Source organism: Oncorhynchus clarkii, unplaced genomic scaffold, assembly GCF_045791955.1.
Source record: "Oncorhynchus clarkii lewisi isolate Uvic-CL-2024 unplaced genomic scaffold, UVic_Ocla_1.0 unplaced_contig_12657_pilon_pilon, whole genome shotgun sequence".
Classification (NCBI taxonomy): Eukaryota; Metazoa; Chordata; class Actinopteri; order Salmoniformes; family Salmonidae; genus Oncorhynchus; species Oncorhynchus clarkii.
In genome coordinates this window covers 28,527-35,966 of record NW_027258432.1, presented here as the reverse complement: position 1 = coordinate 35,966, position 7,440 = coordinate 28,527, and positions in this window count along the sequence as shown.

Genomic DNA, 7,440 nt, shown 5'->3' with positions numbered 1-7,440 from the left:
GTCTAGTGGTTAGAGCGCTGGGCTAGTAACTGAAAGGTTGCTGTATTGAATCCCTGAGCTGACAAGGTAAAAATCTTTCGTTCTGCCCCTGAACAAGGCAGTTAACCTACAGTTAACCTACAGTTAACCTACTGTTAACCTACTGTTAACCTACTGTTAACCTACTGTTCCTCCTACTGTTCCCCAGTAGTGCCGTCATTATAAATACGATTTTTTCTTAACTGATTTGACTAGTTAAATAAAGGTTTAATAAATTTTTTTATAAAACTCTCGGCCTCAGTCAGTCTCTGTCTTTCAATTAAATTTAAAGGGTCTCTCTCTTTCTCTTTCTCTCTCTCGGTTGATTTTTCTCTCTCTCTCTCTCTTTCTCTCCTCTAATACCATTCCACTATAATTTGTGAATAATAATCAAGACAATAATAATAATAACAACAGTAATACTAATAATCAATAACAATAATAATAATAATAATAACAATAATAACAACAGTAATACTAATAATCAATAACAATAATAATAATAATAATAATAATAATATTAACAACAGTAATACTAATAATCAATAACAATAATAATAATAATAATAATAATAATAATAATAATATTAACAACAGTAATACTAATAATCAAGACACTAATAATAATAATAACAACAGTAATACTAATAATAGTAAGTAAATGACTGCTTAATATTTGTATGTTGTTATTTAGTGTAACTCAGGCTGGCAGGGAAATAACCATCTGGCTTCAAGAAGAGCCACTGCTCCTGGCAGGTAAATAACCATCTGGCTTCAAGAGGAGCCACTGCTCCTGGCAGGTAAATAACCATCTGGCTTCAAGAGGAGCCACTGCTCCTGGCAGGTAAATAACCATCTGGCTTCAAGAGGAGCCACTGCTCCTGGCAGGTAAATAACCATCTGGCTTCAAGAGGAGCCACTGCTCCTGGCAGGTAAATAACCATCTGGCTTCAAGAGGAGCCACTGCTCCTGGCAGGTAAATAACCATCTGGCTTCAAGAGGAGCCACCGCTCCTGGCAGGTAAATAACCATCTGGCTTCAAGAGGAGCCACTGCTCCTGGCAGGTAAATAACCATCTGGCTTCAAGAGGAGCCACTGCTCCTGGCAGGTAAATAACCATCTGGCTTCAAGAGGAGCCACTGCTCCTTCGCCCATCGACAGTTTATCGTTTTTCCTCTGGGTTTATTAAGAAGATACAATTTTGAATAAATGTAGTAATTTCTTGGTGAGGAATAGTTCTCACAGTAAAGGAAAATGTGCATCTCTGTTTCTACCTCCCGTCGTGCAGCAACCACAAACACAGCAGGTAGCCTAGTGGTTAGAGTGTTGGACTAGTAACCAGCAGGTAGCCTAGTGGTTAGAGTGTTGGACTAGTAATCAGCAGGTAGCCTAGTGGTTAGATTGTTGGGTCTGTCTCTACCTCTGTCTCTATCTCTACCTCTGTCTCTACCTCTATCTCTACCTCTGTCTCTCCCTCTACCGCTGTCTCTCCCTCTGTCTCTCTACCTCTGTCTCTATCTCTGTCTCTACCTCTATCTCTACCTCTGTCTCTCCCTCTACCGCTGTCTCTACCTCTGTCTCTATCTCTGTCTCTACCTCTATCTCTACATCTGTCTCTATCTCTACCTCTATCTCTACCTCTACCTCTACCTCTGTCTCTATCTCTACCTCTGTCTCTATCTCTACCTCTGTCTCTACCTCGCTCTGTCTCTACCTCTGTCTCTACCTCTGTCTCTACTTCTACCTCTGTCTCTACCTCTGTCTCTATCTCTACGTGTCCCTGCATCTCTCCTCAGTGGGTCCTGCCAAAGAGAGAGATCCATCCTGCCAGTATCATCCTCCCTCCCATTCGCCCTCCCTCCCACCCGGTGTGTTCTCACAGCTGGGCTGATAAGTCATCTTTAAGGAGTGGAGGACAGCTGATAAGTCACCTTTAAGAAGGAGGACAGCTGATAAGTCATCTTTAATGAGGAGGACAGCTGATAAGTCATCTTTAAGGAGTGGAGGACAAATCTCTGGCTCTCAGACCAGAGTATGAATCAAAGGAATTGTGCATTTTGATTAGTCAAACCAGTTATTGGACTTGGAGGGCCCATTTGATGCTATGACCTATGAGTCAGAATACCTGTATAACCCTCACCCTGCAGAATAACTGGAAACCTGGCTGGGACTGTGTGTACAATATCAAGCATCTCAGAATAGTGGTGCTGATCTGGGATCAGGTCTCCCCTTGTCTGTGTAGTCTTTTTAACAATGATCTAAAAGGCTAAACTGATCCAAGATCACCACTCCTACACTGAGACCTGATCCTACATCAGCACTCCTACCCTGAGACCTGATCCTAGACCACCACTCCTACCCTGAGACCTGATCCTAGACCTGATCCTAGACCACCACTCCTACCCTGAGACCTGATCCTAGATCACCACTCTTACCCTGAGACCTGATCCTAGATCACCACTCCTACCGTGAGACCTGATCCTAGATCACCACTCTACCCTGAGGCCTGATCCTACACCTGATCCTAGATCACCACTCTTACCCTGAGACCTGATCCTAGATCACCACTCCTACTCTGAGACCTGATCCTAAATCACCACTCCTACCGTGAGACCTGATCCTAGATCACCACTTCTACCCTGAGGCCTGATCCTAGATCACCTCTCCTACCCTGAACCTGATTCTAGACCTGATCCTAGATCACCACTCCTACCCTGAGACCTGATCCTAGATCACCACTCCTACCCTGAGACCTGATCACCACTCCTACCCTGAGACCTGATCCTAGATCACCACTCCTACCCTGAGACCTGATCCTAGACCACCACTCCTACCCTGAGACCTGATCCTAGATCACCACTCCTACCCTGAGACCTGATCCTAGATCTGATCCTAGACCACCACTCCTACCCTGAGACCTGATCCTAGATCACAACTCCTACCCTGAGACCTGATCCTAGACCACCACTCCTACCCTGAGACCTGATCCTAGATCACCACTCCTACCCTGAGGCCTGATCCTAGACCTGATACTAGATCACCACTCCTACCCTGAGACCTGATTCTAGACCTGATCCTAGATCACCACTTCTAACCTGAGACCTGATCCTAGACCTGATTCTAGATCACCACTCCTACCCTGAGACCTGATCCTAGACCTGATCCTAGATCACCACTCCTACTCTGAGACCTGATCCTAGATCACCACTCCAACCCTGAGACCTGATCCTAGATCACCACTCCTACCCTGAGACCTGATCCTAGACCTGAGATCACCACTCCTACCCTGAGACCTGATCCTAGACCTGATCCTAGATCACCACTCCTACTCTGAGACCTGATCCTAGACCACCACTCTTACCCTGAGACCTGATCCTAGATCACCACTCCTACCCTGAGACCTGATCCTAGACCACCACTCCTACCCTGAGACCTGATCCTAGATCACCACTCCTACCCTGAGACCTGATCCTAGACCTGATCCTAGACCACCACTCCTACCTTGAGACCTGATCCTAGATCACCACTCCTACCCTGAGACCTGATCCTAGATCACCACTCCTACCCTGAGACCTGATCCTAGACCTGATCCTAGACCACCACTCCTACCCTGAGACCTGATCCTAGATCACCACTCCTACCCTGAGACCTGATCCTAGACCACCACTCCTACCCTGAGACCTGATCCTAGATCACCACTCCTACCCTGAGACCTGATCCTAGACCACCACTCCTACCCTGAGACCTGATCCTAGATCACCACTCCTACCCTGAGACCTGATCCTAGACCACCACCACCACTCCTACCCTGAGACCTGATCCTAGATCACCACTCCTACCCTGAGACCTGATCCTAGATCACCACTCCTACCCTGAGACCTGATCCTAGACCTGATCCTAGACCACCACTCCTACCCTGAGACCTGATCCTAGATCACCACTCCTACCCTGAGACCTGATCCTAGACCACCACTCCTACCCTGAGACCTGATCCTAGATCACCACTCCTACCCTGAGACCTGATCCTAGACCTGATCCTAGACCACCACTCCTACCCTGAGACCTGATCCTAGACCACCACCCCTACCCTGAGACCTGATCCGAGACCACCACTCCTACCCTGAGACCTGATCCTAGATCACCACTTCTACCCTGAGGCCTGATCCTAGACCTGATCCTAGATCACCTCTCCTACCCTGAGACCTGATTCTAGACCTGATCCTAGACCACCACTCCTACCCTGAGACCTGATCCTAGACCACCACCCCTACCCTGAGACCTGATCCGAGATCACCACTCCTACCCTGAGACCTGATCCTAGACCTGATCCTAGACCACCACTCCTACCCTGAGACCTGATCCTAGATCAGAATTCCTACTCTGGAACACTTGGGTTCATACAGTTGTTACCCAGAAACACAAGGTTAGTCCTGACTCTCTCTAGGTAATAATTAGCATACGATGAAACAGAAGTACAGTAATTAGATGCATGCTAAGTACGTGCCTATGAATATTGATAGTGGTGCTGTCGTCCCTGGGGTGTTTTGTTTCTGGGTTAAATGGAGGGAAGGGGGGGGGGTATCCCTGCTTTACCCGAGGCTGTCACAAGACAAGAATCTAACCAGCAACTAGCTAACACTTCTGCAATAAAACTCCTGAAGTCCTAACTCATTCACTAATGTAATGCTTTTCTCAAAAGCCCTTATACACAATATACCCAACATTCAATTCTACCCAGCAACTAGCCTGTACTAGCCTTTCCAAACAACAACCCATTGATAGGGCTACACAATGTTGGAAACTCCAGAGACACCCAGTAACTACCATATAGCAATAACTCCTGGAATCTAGAGACACCCAGTAACTACCATGTAACAATAACTCCTGGAATCCCATATAGACACCCGGTAACTACCATGTAACAATAACTCCTGGAATCTAGAGACACCCAGTAACTACCATGTAACAATAACTCCTGGAATCTAGAGACACCCAGTAACTACCATGTAACAATAACTCCTGGAATCTAGAGACACCCAGTAACTACCATGTAACAACAACTCCTGGAATCCAGAGACACCCGGTAACTACCATGTAACAATACCTCCTGGAATCTAGAGACACCCAGTAACTACCATGTAACAATAACTCCTGGAATCTAGAGACACCCAGTAACTACCATGTAACAATAACTCCTGGAATCTAGAGACACCCAGTAACTACCATGTAACAATAACTCCTGGAATCTAGAGACACCCAGTAACTACCATGTAACAATAACTCCTGGAATCTAGAGACACCCAGTAACTACCATGTAACAATAACTCCTGGAATCTAGAGACACCCAGTAACTACCATGTAACAATAACTCCTGGAATCTAGAGACAGTAACTACCATGTAACAATAACTCCTGGAATCTAAAGTAACTACCATGTAACAATAACTCCTGGAATCTAGAGACACCCAGTAACTACCATGTAACAATAACTCCTGGAATGTAACAATAACTCCTGGAATCTAGAGACACCCAGTAACTACCATGTAACAATAACTCCTGGAATCCAGTAACTACCATGTAACAATAACTCCTGGAATCCAGAGACACCCAGTAACTACCATGTAACAATAACTCCTTGAATCTAGAGACACCCAGTAACTACCATGTAACAATAACTCCTGGAATCTAAAGACACCCAGTAACTACCATGTAAAAATACCTCCTGGAATCCAGAGACACCCAGTAACTACCATGTAACAATAACTCCTGGAATCCAGAGACAACCAGTAACTACCATGTAACAATAACTCCTGGAATCCAGAGACACCCAGTAACTACCATATAGCAATAACTCCTGGAATCTAGAGACACCCAGTAACTACCATGTAACAACAACTTCTGGAATCTAGAGACACCCAGTAACCACCATATAGCAATAACTCCTGGAATCTAGAGACACCCAGTAACTACCATGTAACAATAACTCCTGGAATCCAGAGACACCCAGTAATTACCATGTAATAATAACTCCTGGAATCCAGAGACACCCGGTAACTACCATGTAACAATAACTCCTGGAATCTAGAGACACCCAGTAACTACCATGTAACAATAACTCCTGGAATCCAGAGACACCCAGTAACTACCATGTAACAATAACTCCTGGAATCTAGAGACACCCAGTAACTACCATGTAACAATAACTCCTGGAATGCAGACACCCAGTAACTACCATGTAACAATAACTCCTGGAATCCAGAGACACCCGGTAACTACCATGTAACAATAACTCCTGGAACCCAGAGACACCCAGTAACTACCATGTAACAATAACCCCTGGAATCTAGAGACACCCAGTAACTACCATGTAACAATAACTCCTGGAAGCCAGAGACACCCAGTAACTACCATGTAACAATAACTCCCGGAATCTAAAGACACCCAGTAACTACCATGTAACAATGACTCCTGGAATCCAGAGACACCCAGTAACTACCATGTAACAATAACTCCTGGAATCCAGAGACACCCAGTAACTACCATGTAACAATAACTCCTGGAATCTAGAGACACCCAGTAACTACCATGTAACAATAACTCCTGGAATCTAGAGACACCCAGTAACTACCATGTAACAATAACTCCTGGAATCTAAAGACACCCAGTAACTACCATGTAACAATAACTCCTGGAATCTAGAGACACCCAGTAACTACCATGTAACAATAACTCCTGGAATCTAGAGACACCCAGTAACTACCATGTAACAATAACTCCTGGAATCTAGAGACACCCAGTAACTACCATGTAACAATAACTCCTGGAATCTAAAGACACCCAGTAACTACCATGTAACAATAACTCCTGGAATCTAGAGACACCCAGTAACTACCATGTAACAATAACTCCTGGAATCTAAAGACACCCAGTAACTACCATGTAACTATAACTCCTGGAATCCAGAGACACCCAGTAACTACCATGTAACAATAACTCCTGGAATCCAGAGACACCCAGTAACTACCATGTAACAATAACTCCTGGAATCTAGAGACACCCAGTAACTAACATGTAACAATAACTCCTGGAATCTAGAGACACCCAGTAACTACCATGTAACAATAACTCCTGGAATCTAGAGACACCCAGTAACTACCATGTAACAATAACTCCTGGAATCTAACTACCATGTAACAATAACTCCTGGAATCCAGAGACACCCAGTAACTACCATGTAACAATAACTCCTGGAATCTAGAGACACCCAGTAACTACCATGTAACAATAACTCCTGGAATCTAGAGACACCCAGTAACTACCATGTAACAATAACTCCTGGAATCTAGAGACACCCAGTAACTACCATGTAACAATAACTCCTGGAATCTAGAGACACCCAGTAACTACCATGTAACAATAACTC